The following is a 20,075-nucleotide window of genomic DNA, read 5'->3' on the forward strand; positions in this document are numbered from 1 at the left end:
TTATATCGGTATTGACTCCATCCTCAGGTCTAGTGACGGAAAAGTCGATTTCTATTAAAATCTAAGTTTTAATAGTCAAATATCGAGGAAATCAAGATCGAGACATGGTGTTCGACTTTCGATCCAAACTCGATTTTTCAACTTCGATCCAGACCATTTCGTTTGATCTCAGCTGCGTCACCACCACCGGCAAATGATAACGTCATCCGTCCAATGTGATAGACTTTTCTCGAAAGCTGGTAAAATTGGAAAGTCAAGCCCTCAATCATCAAGAAAAAATCTCATTCGGTTGAAAATTTAGGGAAGCCGAACTTATCCAAGCGGTGACCCCAAAACTTACAAGTACTCGCATTTGTAAATTTTTACTAAGTAATGACAATCCAAGCACCTATTTTAAGTAGATTTTTAACACAACTCAAATGTGTATTTTGAGTGTTTTTCGAAATAATAACCAATACGTTGCATAAACAACGTATCCAAGTTTGCACACAAACTTGTTTATTTATAAAGAACCGTAGAATTTTTCAATTTATCGATCTTTTGGTTCATATTTCGATATTTTTTAATTCGATCTTTCCACTTCGATTAATTTCGATTTTGACCGATATTTTTCCACCTGTACTCTGGCCTCGGCCCTCCGCAGTCCTATTACTAGCTCTCTGCGGCTGGCGAAAGTCTCGACTTGAAAATTCCGCGTCTCAATCCCCCCAGACTGTCCGTTTACCAATCTACCGATTCGATCGATAGATTTTTCTTCCTCATAGGAAAATCTACTAGAATTGGTAGCATATTAATTGCGTATGCTTGGTTTCGCTGATGGTAGGACCTGCCCGCCTTGTGACGGTGCAGGATTCCTCGTCCTCTCCCTTCCTCCCCCGTCCTTCCCCTGGAGGCGTCGTCGGGCTCTCATCGCGGCGGCGCCTCCTTTCCTTGATCCTTCCCGTCCTTCCCCTTCTGGTGGTAGAGGAGAAAAGCTAACGCTTACAGTCCCTGCCCCAGGAGTGTACCCCGCGAGCCCGTCCTAAGGGTTTCGTTCCACATGTCCGTTTACCACGCGATAGATGTTTACGTTCGCTCAACATGAGCTTGCTATGTCTGGGGGCAAATGTCTTTTCCGCAGTGATTTGGTAAAAAATGAGACGTCCATTTATTCCCTGCTGACACATATAATCACTAGAGATGCGTGAAAATCGCAAATGCGATATAAATGCGACGTGCGCAAATAAATTCGACATAGATGCGATGACTGGACTTTTATGATATTTTTACGCAAATTTGCCTTTTCGACGGCGAAATTCGTACATTTTGTGCCCAGCGCAGTTAAAATGCTCCGCCGAGACTCACCGCTTAAAGCATGTCAGCGACTGGCCAGCTGCTAGTTGGCTGGGACTCTGCGTGGCCGCGAACTACAAGTAGGCGCGGGCAAGCTACACCTCCGCCACCATATGCCTTATTCCTTAATTTATTATTGTTCTACTACATAATTATTTAAAATATTCTGTATTTTGTCATATAACCGTGTTTCACTACATTTTATCGTCATCTACATCATTATGAAAATAAAAAATAGACGCTACAAAATGCGATAAACTGTTATTGAAAGTGCGATAAAATAAAAATGAAAGTGCGATTTTTACGTATCTCAAATAATCATATAAGGTAGTCAAGAGTCACTCAGTCTGTTTCACTGGAGGATCGAAAACACGATAATTCGCTCAGAAAAAGTGAGGCATAATGGCCCGAGACCATCCCTTCCAAATATCAACCCTTCGAGGTGGGGAAGAGATGACCGAATGCACTCTCTAATGACGACGGATATTCACCCCCAACCCCCACCCACCCATCAGAGAGGAAAGGCCATCCCCATTCCAATCCGTCTCGTCACGCCCTCAGTCGCAACAACGGCCGATGGAGGAACTGGCCGCTGATGGCAGCACTTAATATGAAGAAGGTTGGAAACCGGAGCGCGGAAAGGTCACGACAGAGGTCTAGGGACACCACTTGCGTCTAAAAAAAGCGAGGAAAGGGCAACTAGTACCCTGGGAAGGGCCCCTATACAACCCATCCGCAGCCCCATTCAACTCCCCCGACCCCCAAATAGCCACTCAATCGCTCAATCCGCGGAGAGGTTCCGATGAGCGATCGATGGCAGTGGGAGGGTGTTCCCTCCGTCGGTCGGTCGGGCGGATATTTGTTCGCAATTGGAGGCATCGGCGAGGCGGGAAAAAAAAGAGGAACAAGAAGCGATGAATGATAGTAGATAGCTGAGGAGCCTCGGGAGATTTGAAAGAGGGTCCCACAGGGCATCGGCGCCCACCCATCAATCGATCATGATAGGTTATCACGGCAACCATCTCCAAGATACATACGCAATAAACCGCTTTGCTCCATCGCATGCATCGATTCCACAAGTTGACTTTAGGAAAAATGAAAAACATTTGTATTCGGCGTCCATCAAAACATCACCAATACGTACTCAGAGGCAACGAAGTGTAACAATTCTTGTTGAAGACGTGAAGAGTCGATGGGAGTCACGTGATAATCGTCATAATGGACAACAATTCTGTTGACAAAAAGGGAGTATTGTAATAAAAATGGCGGCGTTCCGTTGCACCCGCATCTTCGCTCCCGGTGTTTGCCCCAAGTACTTATTAATTGTGTTCGCAATTTGTGTGTAATTTGATTTGCGAAGTCGCCGCTGCCGATTTTCCACGTGAGTCCTTTTCCTGGACAAGTGTGTTTGTAAAGTGTGTTCATTTGATTTGCTGAAATAACGGTGAACGTTAGAAAATATTCATCACCAAAGTGAGATTACACTCATTCATGATTGAAGGAGCTTGATGTACGACATAAAGACAAAAATCAATTAAAACCCGGTCAAAACATATTCAGGACAATTAGGTCACTATTTATTTTACAAAAACTCCTCTTTTGAAGTAAACGTGCACTCAAACAAATCTGTCCAGGAAGAAGAATGTACCGGGGATGTACCAGTGGAATGGCTTCATGTGAACACTTATCGAAAGATTTATTTTGGTTTTTTATTAGACCGGTCGGAATACTATTTAGAAAACTTTGGCACGGGATTTCTACATTTAGAGGTGGCTAATGATCTCAAATATACGAAACGAGCGTGCTGCGCCCGCTCCCAGCGGGCTTCCCCCGCTCTTTTCAATGCAGGTCCACAGAGGGATAGGCGAGTTCCTAATTTTAAAATGTAGAAAAAAAGGCAGGGTCTTATGTAAAAATTTAATTGGAATGTTCATGTACAAATTGAGCTCAGAGGACCTCTTTAAACACAACATTGGAAGTAATTACACTATCCTCTGTTAAACGCATATGATGACTCATACTTACGTATCAACAGGAGACTTGAATGTGGAATCAGCCGCATTTTGATAAAAGTTATTTAAAGAATGCGAGATATTGTTGCAAATGAACAAATGCATTTTTTGTGTTTGTGCGCCGTTAACGTCAGGAATATTCACCGGTTTTTGTTTTTTTTTAATTTTTTGATTATTTAAAAACCAATTTTAGGAAACAATAGCAATATTTAGGAAGTAAGATATGCCGTCGCATGTTCTCTGATAAATTCTGTGCATTTTGGTACCTCATTTGTAGAGTTTGGTTGCGTATAAGTTGAGAAAAAGGTATCTATTCAGTATAAATAATATAGATGAGTGAGTAGAATCATCCAAGTTTGTCTACATCGTCGTTGTCTACCTAGCAGCCACTAGAGATAAAAATATGAACTTTGTGACCAACACCCTTTGTTGAGTGAGGAAATCGTCTGTCTCAATGGCGCGGAATCGTTGAAAATTTACTCGCGTTTCATTTGATAAAAAGTTACACGACGCGACTTTCTCCATCATTATTTCTTCAGAAAGGCTTCCTACGCATAAATGCCAATCGATATATAGTTCCCTTTACGTTAAAGGGAAATTTTTAATGATTTACTAAAAGTTATTAGACCTTACAGCTTTGATCTTAGATCTTAGATGTTAGCTTTCATGCAACATGATGTTAAGAATAAGTAAAAACATAATTAAATGTTCAGACAATTGCAGGTCCTAGCTATATTTATTCCAAAAAAATTTAATCTCCCTTAAGCAACCACCGTCCTACACACGGTCCCACAATTCTTATCAGAGTTTTCCACTTACAATTAGAGCTCCCCTTAGGTGAAGCGTCGAATCATCAAAAATGGGCGCTTTTCCTGAGGGCGCTTTTTCTAAAATGGAGGGGTATTATTTATATTCTTTGTATATCAGAGAAAAAAGACTGCAATGGAATATTTAAGAAACACCGAAGGTTGTGCGCAGGAAAGATACACTCAATATCGTAACAAGATACCAAATAGTGTCAGGCGTAAGCATTTCATCCGACCAAATAATTTTTATGAAAATGACGTCATGTGTCCCTTTTATATGAACACTAGTATAAATTGGTCTGCACCATTAAGACAGGCATTTTAAATCGATTCCCACGACTAGTTGCCCCTACGTCACAACAACTGGTTGAGAATCAATGGCTACTAAAGCATTTCTATTTATTCAAAGTCCTAAAATTGTTTTATGTCAGAAGTGGCAATGTGCCGAATGGATGTGATAAAAATATATATATATAATTTAAGGAGTGACTCATTTGTAGTAACAAACAGACCATTGTTAACATTTTATAAACGCGATGGTGGTTGGCGTAACATGGTGAAACTCCTTCATGATGCACAAAGATTAAGAAAAGACTTAGCTGTTTCACAAAATAAAATATATTTGCGACCGGTTTCGATACAGCGTATCAGATGATGATGACCTTGGAGACCACCTAAATCTCCTTCTCTTAGTTATCTTTGTTATTCAGCAGTAAAATCAAAACGTAGTTGTAAATAAAATTACTATCATTATTATGGTGTCCATCACCCTATAACCAGGAGCCAAGAATAATTTACAAAGTATCTGGTGTTTGTGAAACAACTACCCTTCTTCTAATATGGATGGTTTTAATTATTTTCACTAACTTTAGATTTTTGAAGAATATTCTGACACTTTTTTAAATATTGTCGTACGAGGCCAATAGCTTGATACCCTCAATAAAAAACAAATTTCCCGAAAAAGGTCGATACTTTCTCATGGCTAACCAACCAGGTTCAAAATCAATGCGTCTCAGACAGATAACTCATTGGTGGAATAGATTTAACCTAGATTTAACATTAAGTGAGATATATAGGCCGAAGAGATTTAAAACTATTAAATATTAGCTTGTGTGAAACATGATGTTAAGCATAAGTAATAACATAATTAAATGTTCAGACAGTTGCAGTTAAACTTAAGTTATATTCCGATTGTGATAGTGATTGATCTCGGGAAATATCTTCGATCAAACTGCCTCTCCCAAATGTCAGTTTTTATCCCCTCCTCTCATGCATTGGAATCTAAATAATATCAGCAGAAAATTCTGAACCACCAAAAAGTGAGGAAGATCCATATCTTCCAGCGTTATCACAATTTCACACCGAATTAAAGTATAATTGAAATATCATACGATCGATCTTCTTCAATCGACTGCGTACTTGCTTTACTAAACTATATACAATAGGGTGGGCCGAAAAAAGGTTTTTTTTCCTGATCAAATTTGCCCTATGCGGGAAAGTTGCGAAATGATATAAGGATCTCGCACACAAAATTTTTTTCAAATCGGATAATATTAACCACTGCCGCCCGAGCTCTAAAGTTTAAAATTTTGCGAAAAATCAGGCTGATTTATGAATCAAACGGCTATGAAGACGAATTTTATGAAAATATGGGATAATGGATAACAAAAAAGAGTGGATACATGTTTATAGTTTATGAAAATGAAATTTGAAGTTTTTTTGACAAAATCTATGGTTAAAATAATGTCTATGAATTAACAACAAAATTAGAGTATAGACCACCCGCACAACACAACTCATTTTTGCCTACATTTCTATAACTCCATTTTGGGGGCTAAATTGCAGGTAAAATAATATTTATTTCGATTGAATTTCATTTATTATCAAATAAGTCATCACATGGTAGTAAATAATCCCACAAAAAGTAATAATAAGGTAAATTATTTGAAATTAACATCAATCATATTGACGAATAACGTACCTGTGTTGCTATTTTCAACAAGAAATTCAGCCAATGCTGAGAAAAAACAGAACCTGAACACCAAGCACTTCACTAAGTAGCTCTCTGCTAGTTTCGTAAAGAAACTACCCAGAACTCACCACGAGGATGAGGCTACCATCGAGTTCCACCCGTGTCCCCCCCAGCCAACCTTCCGAAGGGCACGATTGTGAAAGCGCATCAATTACTCTGAGAAAATTATTCTATTCTATTATTATTATTATTATCCGTCTCTTATGCACGTTAATGCCCATCCATGCCTGCGTTCTATACTGCACACGGATTTTGATGCTAACATTATCATTTGTACCATCCTTTCAACTGCTTGTGTATGGCAGGGAAAAGGTACTTCTAATACAGATCTTTCCGTAACAAGGTTTTCCAAGTTTTTGTTTGTCATCCCAGCTACTATTGGTGGTTGATTTACCTCAATTGGTTCACAGTCAACCAAGTCTATATAATTTTGAGCATCGAAGTTTAGAAAGATTTTGTGCTTTCCCGGCGAATGGACTGAGTGAAGAGTTCGGTTCGATTCGGACATCGAAACGTCAGCAGATATGGAGTTCCTGACCCGGTGGCGATCCCGAGAACTCTTCACTCCATCGAAGGTTAGCTTTGGAAAATTCGAATTTCCTCAATTCCTCCTGCTGAGTTTCTCTCGATTTCAATGTATTTGTGATGGCCATTGCACGAATTTGTCTGCGTTCATCGGCTATCATTGCAAGCGGAATATTCTCTGGGTGAGCAAAATTACATTTCCCTGAATCATAGAGTAGCGGCGTAATTTGATGTCTCTATCTATATATTTCATAAGAAGAATCATGTTCATAATATACTTCGGGACTTCTGTTCAATATTGTCTCAATTTTGTTGAAAACCGCATTGGAGCGTAAACTTCGATAACAAATTTTGCCAGGGTCATCAGTTCTTTTGACGGTTCTGAACGATAGTTCATTGCAATGAAGCAGGCAAACAAACCAATGCAAAGGTCTTCTTAGGGCCATTTCCATTCTCCTGATTACTCCAGCATGGCTTCCGGTGTTAGCCTCAGTTCCATCGTACACAATTGCTTGTAGTCCATCGATAATGCTCATTTCCTCCCCTAGAAAATTCGTTATGGAATCTTAGAGGCCAATAGCTTTGCTGACACATGGGGTGACATGCCATAAGTAGCGTGAACCGGGCTCTTTAACGAGAGTTACATGCTCCTCACCTATTGTTTTTCACTTTGATTGACTATAAACGAAAGCAGAGTCTTTCCTCTCGTCGAAGTAAAGAGCTTGCAGTTTAACAGTTCCCACATTCCTCCGAAGAGACGTGCGCAATCTTTCTCTTTCCCTTCTAACTTTGTTCTTGTCAACAATAAGTACATTGACTCCTTGAGTAACTAACCCGATATCTATTAGGTGCGCAGATGCAAGTGCTGCAGAGGTATGGTTTGACATGCAGAATTATTCACAGGATGATGCAAATCTTGGCAATTTCAAATTACTTACACTAACCTTTTTCCATGAAATACTCTCCTTCACTTGCATCACATAACTCTCCGTTCAATGTCATTTCATCACCTGAGTCTTCCGAACAGAAGTGTTATGACAAAATAGGGTGAAACATTCGGGTGTTCCTTTGTTCCTTCTAACCTGCAAAGCCTCGTCTTCCTATTTTAGGTCTCCTGCATATCGATGGCGCCTATCTTCATTTTCCTGCCAATTCCCTGTCCTTGGGGAATTCCCATTCTAAACAAGGCATTTCTGAAAGAATATCACAAACAGAATGAGTCTCACTAAAGCAATTTACATGCCGCAACATCAAAACGCTGACGTGCGTGACGAAGAAAGTCTTGCTTTAGATCAATGAAAGCATTCTTGTTGACAGATCGAAGAATATTGCGATTATTTCCATGATATTGAATAATTTGTCAAACAATTTGCCTATATCCAGCCACTGGGATAGAGGATCTATGCCAAATGCCTTCAATGGCATAAGCCACTGTCTCCGCGATTCCCGACAGAGATATAATGGTATTTTAACTTTCTTCTTCAATGTACCGAGAGTACAAAAACATTTTCATCATCTCTTCATAAGTGGGCAAATCATTAACCATGAAATTTTCGGGTGCAACAAATATCACGCACTTCACTCCACACCTGGTACGCTTTCCCTCTATTCTAACCATTGCGTCAATCCTCCCGTAATCCTTTAGAAGGTTGGTTGGGGGACACGGGTGGAACTCGATGGTAGCCTCTTCCTCGTGGTGAGTTCTGGGTAGTTTCTTTACGAAACTAGCAGAGAGCTACTTAGTGAAGTGCTTGGTGTTCAGGTTCTGTTTTTTCTCAGCATTGGCTGAATTTCTTGTTGAAAATAGCAACACAGGTACGTTATTCGTCAATATGATTGATGTTAATTTCAAATAATTTACCTTATTATTACTTTTTGTGGGATTATTTACTACCATGTGATGACTTATTTGATAATAAATGAAATTCAATCGAAATAAATATTATTTTACCTGCAATTTAGCCCCCAAAATGGAGTTATAGAAATGTAGGCAAAAATGAGTTGTGTTGTGCGGGTGGTCTATACTCTAATTTTGTTGTTAATTCATAGACATTATTTTAACCATAGATTTTGTCAAAAAAACTTCAAATTTCATTTTCATAAACTATAAACATGTATCCACTCTTTTTTGTTATCCATTATCCCATATTTTCATAAAATTCGTCTTCATAGCCGTTTGATTCATAAATCAGCCTGATTTTTCGCAAAATTTTAAACTTTAGAGCTCGGGCGGCAGTGGTTAATATTATCCGATTTGAAAAAAATTTTGTGTGCGAGATCCTTATATCATTTCGCAACTTTCCCGCATAGGGCAAATTTGATCAGGAAAAAAAACCTTTTTTCGGCCCACCCTAATATACAAGGTCAAATTTATCCATCTCAATTAAGAATATCTGACGGATAGTCGAATTCTACGGTGGCCTCAGTAAAAGGAAGTACACCGAATTCCTACCAAAATACATCTAGCGTCTTGAGTAGCCTTTGTAAGAATTCCATTTCCATTTTAGAAGGAAATACTAGTGCGAAGAGCGACATTCTCTTTCAAAAATAGAAAATCAGCATGTATTAGGCCACCAAAACTTCTGGTGTGTATTTAAAATCCGATAATTTTGCAACAAACAACATAAAAAGGTTATTCTTGGCATCATCTTGTTTAATCCAGAAATAATTGAAGAATAGTGCGAATAATATGATGTTGAATATTTTTCGCATACAAAAACCGCCAAAATTGTTTCCCTTAAAGGAGTTCATATGCTTTGTATCCGGCATCAAAAGTTTCCACTGACTTACTGATCCTTCAAAGGCCAACTGCGCTATTCTAAAGGTCAGAGTATCCGCTAAAATTAGCCAGTATCTGACGGATGGTTGAGTTCTATGGTGCCTCAGTTAAAGGAAATACACCGAATTCCTACCAGCACACGTTGGGCTTGAGTAGCCTTTCTAAGAATCCCATTTCCATTTTAGAAGGAAGTACTGAGACATTCTCTTTCAAACAAGCGAAAGTGCCGTCAACGGCATTTTTCCCGCTTTTGACTCATCCATTTACCCCAAATGAAGTTCCTTCGATCTCAGCAGTTATCACGAGCGTAGCAATTTCCGCATGAAAAAATCATTCATTTACGTGAAATAAAACCAAAATAAGTCAAATTAAATGCAAATGTAATACTTAATACGCACCAAAAATACTTCAACAAAGATTCATACCGAGTATATGTTCTCATTGAAAAGGAATTATGTACTAAACAGATTTCTCCAATTTTAAGTTAAGAATGGCAACCAAAAAAAATTATTTCCACAATTTTACGGATATATTTATGATTTGATTGGCATAAAAAGCAGCAGATTCGATAAGAAAATCAGCACCGATTTTTCCTCACCTGAATGACAGCGTTGGATAAAACTTTCCAATGTCCATTCTTAACTGATCACTTAGACTCTATTTCCTTTTCTAAATTTGGTAAGATTCGTCATTGGAGTCACTTCAACTTTCACCAGATTCGTATTCATGTATTTGCAAAGAGATTAAAATAGAGATAACTTAAAATCTGGCCCAGAGATTTCAGTTAGATGAAGCACTTGGCGTATAGGTGATGATCAAATAGGTTGCTCTATTTAAAATTTGATTTTATTGTTGCGTACATACTTTTTTTGCTATTAAATAGCAACAACATCTTTGGGCTCTCGCCAAATCATAGGTATACCAAAAAGAAATGTATCGTGATCCCTTGTTCCAGGCCCTTTCACTCTTGACATATTGCTTGTTAACTTTGTACTTTCAATCTTAACTTCAAACTAAAGAACTCTGTTGTGCATAATAAATACAGCGCCTGGGAATGAAATGCGAGTTTCAATTTTTGTCGCAATGCGAATAATTCGAAAATCTCTCTCGTTCACATTTACCCTGACCATACCACTAATAATACTCGAGAACGTATATCTTCGGAGGAAAATGAACATTGTCGTTCAATGGCATCTCGCGAATAATGAATGTTTACTTGGCATTAAAAAAAAAAAAAGGAATAGGTATCACTGCTGGGCGAGGGCTGCTCTTGGAAGAGTCGAGCCAGTTTCGAAGCGACGCTTATTAAATTTAAGGCGAGCTGAATCCGTTAATTCACATTTCACTTTCATTGGAAAGCACGCACCCCTTCAATGTGACAGTATCAGCGGGGGTTTCTATGTCCTGTAAACAACGACTCAAACCTATCGCCATTCAAGGCAAACGACTTTGTCACTGCTATAGATAAATCATCACCGGATATTACTGAATGATAGATCCCTGTTAAAATTAGGGTAGTTTCCTTCAACAAAGAAAACGAAAGGCATTGATTGCGATTCCTTATCCACCATTAGTTTATTATTATTTGGTTTTAAAAATCCCAGTTTAGACGAATGTTAATTATCAATTTTTACTGCATTTGAAAAGGGCCAGATTGGCGCCCATGAGATGTCACTCCACGTGACGTCACAGGGACCTAGATCACGCAATAGTCAGGAGTTTTACTTCGTCTGAGATTATCAATGCATGCATGAGGAACAGAGCTCAGGGAAACGTCTTAAAAATCACCTATTAATACTGCCTATGGTCGGAAAGTTTCCTTCGTTTGATAGGGTATTAATAATCCTTATTTAATCCAAGCGCTACCTGCTGCCAGGGTACTCTGCTACCTGCTAGCAGCCTGCATCGCAGCGGCGCACACATCCACGCCCCAAGGTCACTTCACACGACGGCAGCGGGAGCCAGAATGACGTCAAACGGGCTTTTCCCAGCATTCATACTTAGCCGTCGCGTTTTCGCGCGCTTGAAAATTTTCCCTTTTCATTTAATTGCGAAAATAGATATCGTCATTTAAAAATCTAAAAGCGTTAAATGCGTACTCGAGAAGTAATAATCTTTCGATTTGGGCAATAAAAAATAATAGGAAACCACCCTATTAGGGTAATTTTTACGAAATGTTTGTCGAGCCTTCGTCTATTACTATTCAGATGAACAATGCCTCCTTAGATAGTCGATAACATATATTATACGGTGCACCCATTTTGCAAGGGCTATCCACAAAGCAAGGAACGTTTTCGTTTGCCTTCACTCTGCTTCCGCTATTCGCGTATATCTTGGTGTCCGTGGGCTTAGCACAAATGTCAGCGTCCAGCCGTGACAACGGGGACGTCTTCGCGCGGCCCGTTTTATTTTCGATACAAAAATTGAAAATATGCTCTGCAATCGAAAATCCCGCCAGTTGCGAGGTGCAGTCAGTCATACGTTTTTTTATCAGCCAAAATCTTCAAACCAATAGAAAATTATCGGCAAATGTGCGAAGTGTACGGAGAAAATGTGACGAATTAAAGTTCTGCCCGGAAATGGTGCATTCTGTTTAAAAATTTCCGAACTAACGTTCACAACGAAGAGAAGAGCGGACATCCGAGCAGTGTGACTGACGTCACTTCAAGTTGATGAAAAAGTTCGCGAAAACCGCCGTTTGACGAAAAGGGAGTTTTCGCTTCGTTTCCTTCAAGTTCCACGGATCTTGTTGACTGAAATTGTCACGTAAAGACTTGGCTACTACAAATTTGAGCAATATGAGTGCCGAAAATTCTTACAGAACGCCATAAAGGTCAGCGAATCGAGGCAGCTTTGCTCCGCACCCAGGGATGCCGACTTAGAAAAAATATTGTGGGGGCCCAAACGCCAAATCTTGCCTCGGGAAGTTTTATAAGTTTTTCAAGCATTTTATAATCATATGATCAACATTACAACCCTGATACCTCGAATTTCGATATTTGGATACTCCGGGAAAAATCGACAAGCGTGACGCCTCTTTTTTTCCTCACACCCATAACGAAATTTTGAGTCCCATGGAGTCGGCGCCACTGACCGCACCCAAGAACTCCTTAATGCCTTCAAACGGGAGGTTTTCCTTCATCCGCGCTATAGTCTCGATCTTGCACCAAGCGTGTATCACTTGTTCCCAAGAATGAAGACCTGGCTAGCAGCACACCACTTTGACGACGAGCTCTATGTGCACGTGACTGACTGGTTGAGATCCCAAAATTCGATCGGCAAAATTCTATGATGAAGGAATTTCAAACCTTGTCCACCGAGGTGATGAGCGTCTCATTTGCTTGGTGATTATGAAGAAAAGTAGTATTTTTTCGCTCTTTTAGATGCATGTAATAAAATCTTTTTGCCATATTTAGTTTTTCCTTTATTCAAAAACGTTCTTTACTTTGCGAATAGCCCCATTAAAAGACCAAGTACCCAAATATTGGAATAAACAATGGGGAAGTTGCATGAAAATTTTTTCATCGAAATAATACATGATTCTTATAGCAATTTTCACCAGGAATCCATTTTCACCAATCAAACTTCTCGTAAACCATTGATTTTATCATTAAAATGCATTTAAAACAGTGAAATCCGTCTGCAAACGCGAATTTAGCTCTGATTGTTGGTGACGTCATTTCTCCCTACGTCGTTATCGTTTCGCATGCACGGCCGCAGAAGCTACAATGAAGCACTCGTTGAGCAAGTGAATATCTCGGTATTTTTTTAATTCGTGTTTTCTCTGAGACATTTTATGATATTATTTTGTCACGTAAAATCGTTTTCATCCATTTTCTATATTCGTAGAAAAGGAATATATCGAATATTTGCGAAATGGAAGACGGTTTCGTGTAAGCTGTTGCGATAATCTCCCAAAGGTGGATTCCATAATGATGGCCTTATATTTTAAAAGTAACCAGGACTTTTTGGTGGCATAATTTAGAGAAGTGAAGGCTTCGCGGTAAGTTTTTCTAGTTATTTTTATCATTAATGGGCCAGATTTTACGAATACATAAGTAACTACTTGGCCTCTATTCAAAATTTCTGCATGAAATATTGCTGCATCTAGTTACTGCTAATGTAGTTGATATGATATGAGTTATGATTTTTTGCTTTCAGTATATCAGCTTTTTGATTCAGCATGTCATCAAACGCTTTATGTGCACAGATTTAAGGTAATTTAGCTGTTTTTGAAATGAAAAATACAACTTTATTTTGAAAAAATGGTTTTAAATGAATCATTCAAAGTATTCGACCTACCTACCGACGCTACCTTCAAATTTTCCCCATCATTGTGGCAGAACCCGAATATCGTTACGGTAGAATTTTTTGTCTTTTAAAGCTATCCTGTAATCCTGTTTTTGCACCAAATGGTTATCAATGCAGGAATGAAGGACAAGCTATTTTCACAATATTCTCTAACCTTTCTTATTACTCTCTCAACATGTATCCTAAAGCTTTCTATTTGCTTAGTTAGCTTAATTCATCTTTAGAGATCTTTTCATTCTTGGAAACACTTGAAGGTCTAATTAACTCTCAAATTTTACCACAAAATGATTGAGCAGTTTGTTTGAAGCCGCGATCTGCCGCTAACCCACAGCCTTTTGGAATTTGCTTAAGAAATTCAGTCGAAGCGAAAACTATCTATTGCCCAGCCACCATAACCCCTTGAAATGAAATTTTCTAAAGAAGAATCATACGATTTTTTTATTGAGTTTAGTTAGAAATATTTGAGCTGTAAACATTCCATTAATTTTACAGTAATGTTAAAAGCTGATTCCTTTGAAATAATTACCTTTCAAAAACATTATATCTATTTTTCTGTACTATCAGCAGTATACTGCACTGATTGCTGTAAAAAACCGTTTTAGAATTACCTTAGCAATTCACTTTTTTTCGGTTAATTTTAGCATTATACCTTTCGCAGCGTAATAAACTAAGCGCAGTAAAAAAAATGGTCTATAAAAGAGAAAATGCGTTATATGTCACTCACTGCAGTGAGGACAGATCTATTTTTTATAATCCTATTCAGGTTAAACTTTGCCAAATTAGGTTACCTGGCTTTTCAATTTATATTTCTAAACAATCAATAATTTACATTACATGCGAATAGCGAGCAGGAAAGGGAATTGGCAAATTAAGCAGCATCTTATTTTTGTCAAACCAATGAACTAGATTTTTCAAAAAACTAAACACTGGAATAATGGAAGCAGAGAAATATTGTGCCGCTGTCGAGGGCGAGACATTGAGATCTACTGGGCTAAAATATTGAAGGATTCGTTGAGTCTAATTTTCCTTGAAATAACCATGACAAGTAACCCAGTCTTTCGTGATAGCAAATTGACAATAAAATAATTTTACCTGGCTATACTTCACTGACATAACCATGATGTAACCCAGTCTTTCGTGACAGCAAATTGACAATAACATACTTTTCACTGGCTATCCTTGAATAGGCTGCCGCCAAATTAGGAATCACTTATCACACTCTTCTTCAGTAGTTGAATTGCTAATTTCACTAGCTGCAATACCATCTAGCTTTTACAGGCGGAAGAACCTCGTAGGAGAATTAGCAGCATTGGCAGAAACAGGTTTTTTTCTGAATACCAACAGTTTTTGTTTTTGGCTTCAATTGGCAGTACTTTTCCTGACCTCGACTTTCCACCACTTCCTCATGTTGTATTTCCTCCTGTGGCACAAAGTCAGTTGATTGGAGGAAGTAGTGGTTATATAACAGTGAGAATCTTACACATTTTACGCTCCTAGGTAGCAGATATGGTTTTGAGGGAGTTCAGATAGGAATACTACGCATGTTAATCAATTGATTTCGGAGAGGGGCAAGGTAGCCTACTGCAGTGGCGCAGCGAGGGGGGTTTGGGGGATAACGCCCCCCCACCCCAGAGCTCAGAGATGTTTTTCAGTTTAATCTATTTTGCATAATTGGATTAATATTACTTGTAGAATAGTGTAAGGATTGATAAAAATCCCTCAGAAGGCCGTAAAAACTCACCATTTTAAACCATTTATCTGAAATATTTTCTGGCGCATCTCCCGCTCCCACCCTGGCGGGTAAGCCATGCCCCCAGGCTTCTCAGTATTAATTGCGCCTGAATACCCCCCTGGCCTTAATTCCTAGCTGGGCCCTTGGCCTACTGTACGTATTCTTATCATGATTAATCATTGATAAATTCAAAAAATACAATAATTTTAAGCCATCGGATACTACGACGGCCGTTTTTTTCAACCTTTGATAGCTCACCAAAACAACCATGCAAGTGACCGGCGGGTACTGCGTGAACAGGGCAGCTGCACGTCCTCCGCACTACAAACTCAAGTCATTTTTCAACATAATTCTGTTGTAATTACTTAAAGTGATCTTTACAAACAACTCCCGTCGTTTTCGTCGACAGATCGTTCTTCCTCTTCATCGCCTTAAACCACTACATTCTTCTCGATTCATTATTCATGACTACGAATATAATGTAATATAACGACGAATATATCTAATAAATAATTTCGAGATGTATTTGAACAAATAGGCACCACGTAATATTTATAATTCGACATTAAAGCACTTCACGTAGATAAAAACAGCTTCTTCCTGGCATAGGCATACCGCAACAATCTCGAAGCTCCACGCCTCGGACGTTAGCAACTCTGTTTGGGGAGAAATGACGTCACTCCTCTTGGACACACTACTTTCGCTCGCACCCCCCACTCCTCCATTTTGACCTTTAATATCTCGAAAACTACTGCTAGTAATGAAATTTCCCCCGGTATATATTATTTCCTAGAGGTTTACGACATTTTGACAGAGTTTTTAAAAAATGTGAAAATTCCCCATTGTCACTAGGTCAAGGCAGAAATATATAAGTACACATGATTAACACAACCAGTAAATAATAATGTAAGATGATGATGAAAGAAATTACAAGTTTTTCTAATTTTCCACGATTTAACCTAACTTACACCGACCTTGGTTTTGACGCGCAAAACGTCATTCTCACCTTGAAGTACTAATAGAAGAACAGTCAGTTGCCCATACTTTTTACTTTTTCAGGATGGCCAACATGATGTAAACATTTCGAATGCTCACAGTGGTATATGTTTTTGCATAATCATACTCTCTTCAAAGATTAGTGTTGATCTAATAATAGATTTTATATTAAGTGTGTTTTTTGCCGGTGAGTTTTGTTACTGTTACATGTAAATAAAAAACCTACTTCAGGGTCTCAAGTTAGAGTATTTTACTTTTAACGTGGTGGTACTGGCATTAGGCAACAAAGGTGTCACAAGTAAGAGGAAGGTACTCCTTGCTTGGAACGAAACAAAATAAATAAAAAAGAATGATGGGTAAACAATTTATTTTCAATGTGCAAGGGCTCTTCGGAGTTTTACTTAATATTTACCGAATGTGGCTATTGTCTATTGGATTTTTATTTATGTTAGAACGTAGAATCTGTCCCAAGCTTGGTCTACTGACTGCACCAGGGGCGCAACTAGAAATTAAGGCTGGTGGGGGTGGTTTTAGGCACAACTAATACTGGGGTGTCTGGGGGTGTGGAATACCCACCAGGGTAAGCGGAAGGTGTGAAGGCACTCCTTCAGAAAATTTTCAAGATAAATAGTTCAAAATCGTGAGTTTTACGGCTTTCGGAGGGATATTTTATTAATATTTACACTATTCTGTAAGTAATATTAATCCAATTGAGTAAAATGGATTAACCTTTAAAAAATTCTGAGCTCTGAGGGGGGGGAGGGGTTATCCCCCAAACCCCCCCCCCCCCTTCGCTGCGCCACTGGACTGTACTGCCTCAAATGGAATTGTGTACAACAGAGTTCTCTGGTGCGAATTTAAGAATGACACTATGACTCGCGAACAAAATTATTTCCTTATGAGAATGATGATTACCCGTCGAAACATAGGTAGGTGTGAGTTTGAAAGTAGAGCGTAGAAAATTACAAAATTTTGTGTGTTCTTCTATCTTCATGATTGAAAATTCCATTCAGCAAAATATAATTTTATTGTTTTTAAGCGATCCTAATTTTTCTTTTAATACGGAACACAACTCATGGGAGAGAGTCGAAAAAGGCAGTCAAGTAACTCTAGTTGCATCTCGATTCCACGTCCATACGAACATTTCTCCAAACACACATTGCTCCAAGCATATCTCTAAACTAGTAAAATTTGCAATGATACAAAATAAATCTTCTTTCAGCAACGAGATAAATATGCGGAGGAAAATCCTAAAACCACGTTTTCAGCGTTGGGAAAAGGTTAAATTGTCCCTGGTCCCTAATTATCCTCATGCGGACCCGGTCAAAATACAGTTTCATTCAATGGAAGCGCAAAGTGAGCTGGTGCCTTAGGTTGAAACAGGAGATTTTAACTCTTTTGACCATATTTTGTGGGTCACTATCCAGATTGTGGTAAATCATTTAGCGATAAATCCGAAGATTTGACGGGAGACTCATGATACCGTCCCTTCGTGTTTATGACATGAGTGGCTTCACTTCGCGACCAAAGATGTACTCTTAAGCATAGTTCAAAGGGGGTTAGTATAAAATTTTAAACTGATTGGATAAGGAAATACCCTGAGTGTACCAGTCAACATTCTCATTTAAATTTTCCAGAGGACCGACAGCAAATGCAAGAGACTAGAAAGAACTTCAAAAGGCGATAAAGTGGAGGGAACTTAAGTGTTTAATAGCCACAAACTTGGGAACGAGCGCTTCATCATGACCGAATTAGGGAACTGAAAAGAGAAAGAGGAGACGCAATATAGTGGACCACATTTCGAGGAGTCACCCTCTTAGGGCTGCACATCAGAAGGAGGAAAATAGTGACAAAGGGTCGGACAGTCTTAAGGACCGTGCAGCAAGCCAATCATAAGATCACAACCAAGGGAGAAGGAGGCCACCGTTTTCTTTACATGAATTTTAAGGCCGTTTTACACGGTACACGGAATTGCGCAATCTGACGTACGTGCGAATGCGCAATCAAAATTGCGTCGTGTAAAGCGGTGAATTGCTAGAACACATGCGAGAATGCGTGGATGCGAGACGGCAAAATCGCCCCTGTTCCAATTTCGTTCATGCATTCGCGCAATTCCACGCCATTTCAGAAATTAATGCAGCTCTAACCAGCGCAATTCCGTGCCCCGTGTAAAACGGCCTTTAGATGTCTTAATGACCATCCCATCACGTCCCGCAAACTCAAGTTGCTCCGATTACACCGCTTTAATTAACAGTAACGCCCATTCGCACTAGGCCCTAACAATCTATCCATATCCTTATCTTCATCCTCCCTCCTTACCTCAAATATCTCCTCAATGGATAGCATTTCTTCATTTCTTTTCCTCTCCGTGCATCTCACCTTTTCCGTTCTTTTTATGCTCTCATCTCGGATGCCTTCATTCTTTTCTTGTCCCTCTTTCGTCGTCGTCTAAGTTTCCACACCGTAGAGCGCTAAATCTCAATCTTTATATTTGGTAGCTAATATATATCGTTTGTATTAATTGCGCAGAAATAGTCATCAGGTAGCCGACGCGGTATATTTTTATTGAATAAAAATTATGCAGGCGTAGTTTGTAGTGATAACGATCAGTATTTGCTCACTCGTAAGACTGCCTCAAGGTATTCATTACGCGTGTAAATTCTATTATTGGAGCGAAACCACTTACGCAACATAATGTGGAGGACATTGACATGCATGATATCACTAGGCGCCAACTACGACTGATTCTAGCAGAAAAAAAATAAACGAAAAACTGGAAAAACTTAGTTTGACCTCTCAGTAAAAGGGTGAAAGACAAAGTATATACTTAATGTGCCTTAAAATTGCAAAAAATAGGCAAACAAGTCATGTAATTATTAAAATTACACACATGCGAAGTAGTTTATTTAAGAAATTAAAACGAAGGAAATGAAAAAAATGAAAACGACGCGTGAAATCGTAAAGTCAACAAATGAAACGCGATCAGGCGGTCAAGGATCGAAACGCACGGATCTCACACTATAACATGAGGTCTAACTAACTAAGTCATAAATAGGTGGCATTAACTATGCGTCGCTTAATATGTCTGTAACTCATCTTCCCATCCGCCTCATCACACATTTCGTATCGCATGCATGCAACGACGAAAGAAGCCATCCCTTATGAAACCAAGAAAACAAATCCCCTGGCCAACTGCACCTGCCATACAAATGTTAGAGAAACAATGACAGCATATGAACCAAAAGGAGTAGCAATTAAAATTCATTTGAGCTTGAAGATCACGCTCGATATAAAACTAGAACCCTATCAACGCATTCAAATTCTCACGGAATTCAGTGTATGTCCAATATTAACTCCTCACCTCATGGAGGTCTCTCTTTTAAATCCAAGGAATTTATACTCCCAATAACAAGTCCAACTCAACACCATACATTTTTAGAAAAACGACGCACATATGACCGATGATCTAGGCAAAAGGAATTCTATGAGTAGCTGATTTGATTCATATTTAAATGATGCTGGTATTAGGCGAACAAGGGACAAGGGTTGT

At 38.9% G+C, this 20,075-nt stretch overlaps 1 protein-coding gene across 2 annotated transcripts in view; it reads right to left on the reverse strand.

Moving 5' to 3' along the window:
• LOC124155565 (solute carrier family 12 member 7) overlaps positions 1–20,075 on the reverse strand; it is a 329,089-nt gene that overhangs the window by 308,306 nt on the left and 708 nt on the right. The window lies entirely within an intron of this gene.

This window comes from Ischnura elegans, chromosome 1, assembly GCF_921293095.1.
Source record: "Ischnura elegans chromosome 1, ioIscEleg1.1, whole genome shotgun sequence".
Taxonomy (NCBI): Eukaryota; Metazoa; Arthropoda; class Insecta; order Odonata; family Coenagrionidae; genus Ischnura; species Ischnura elegans.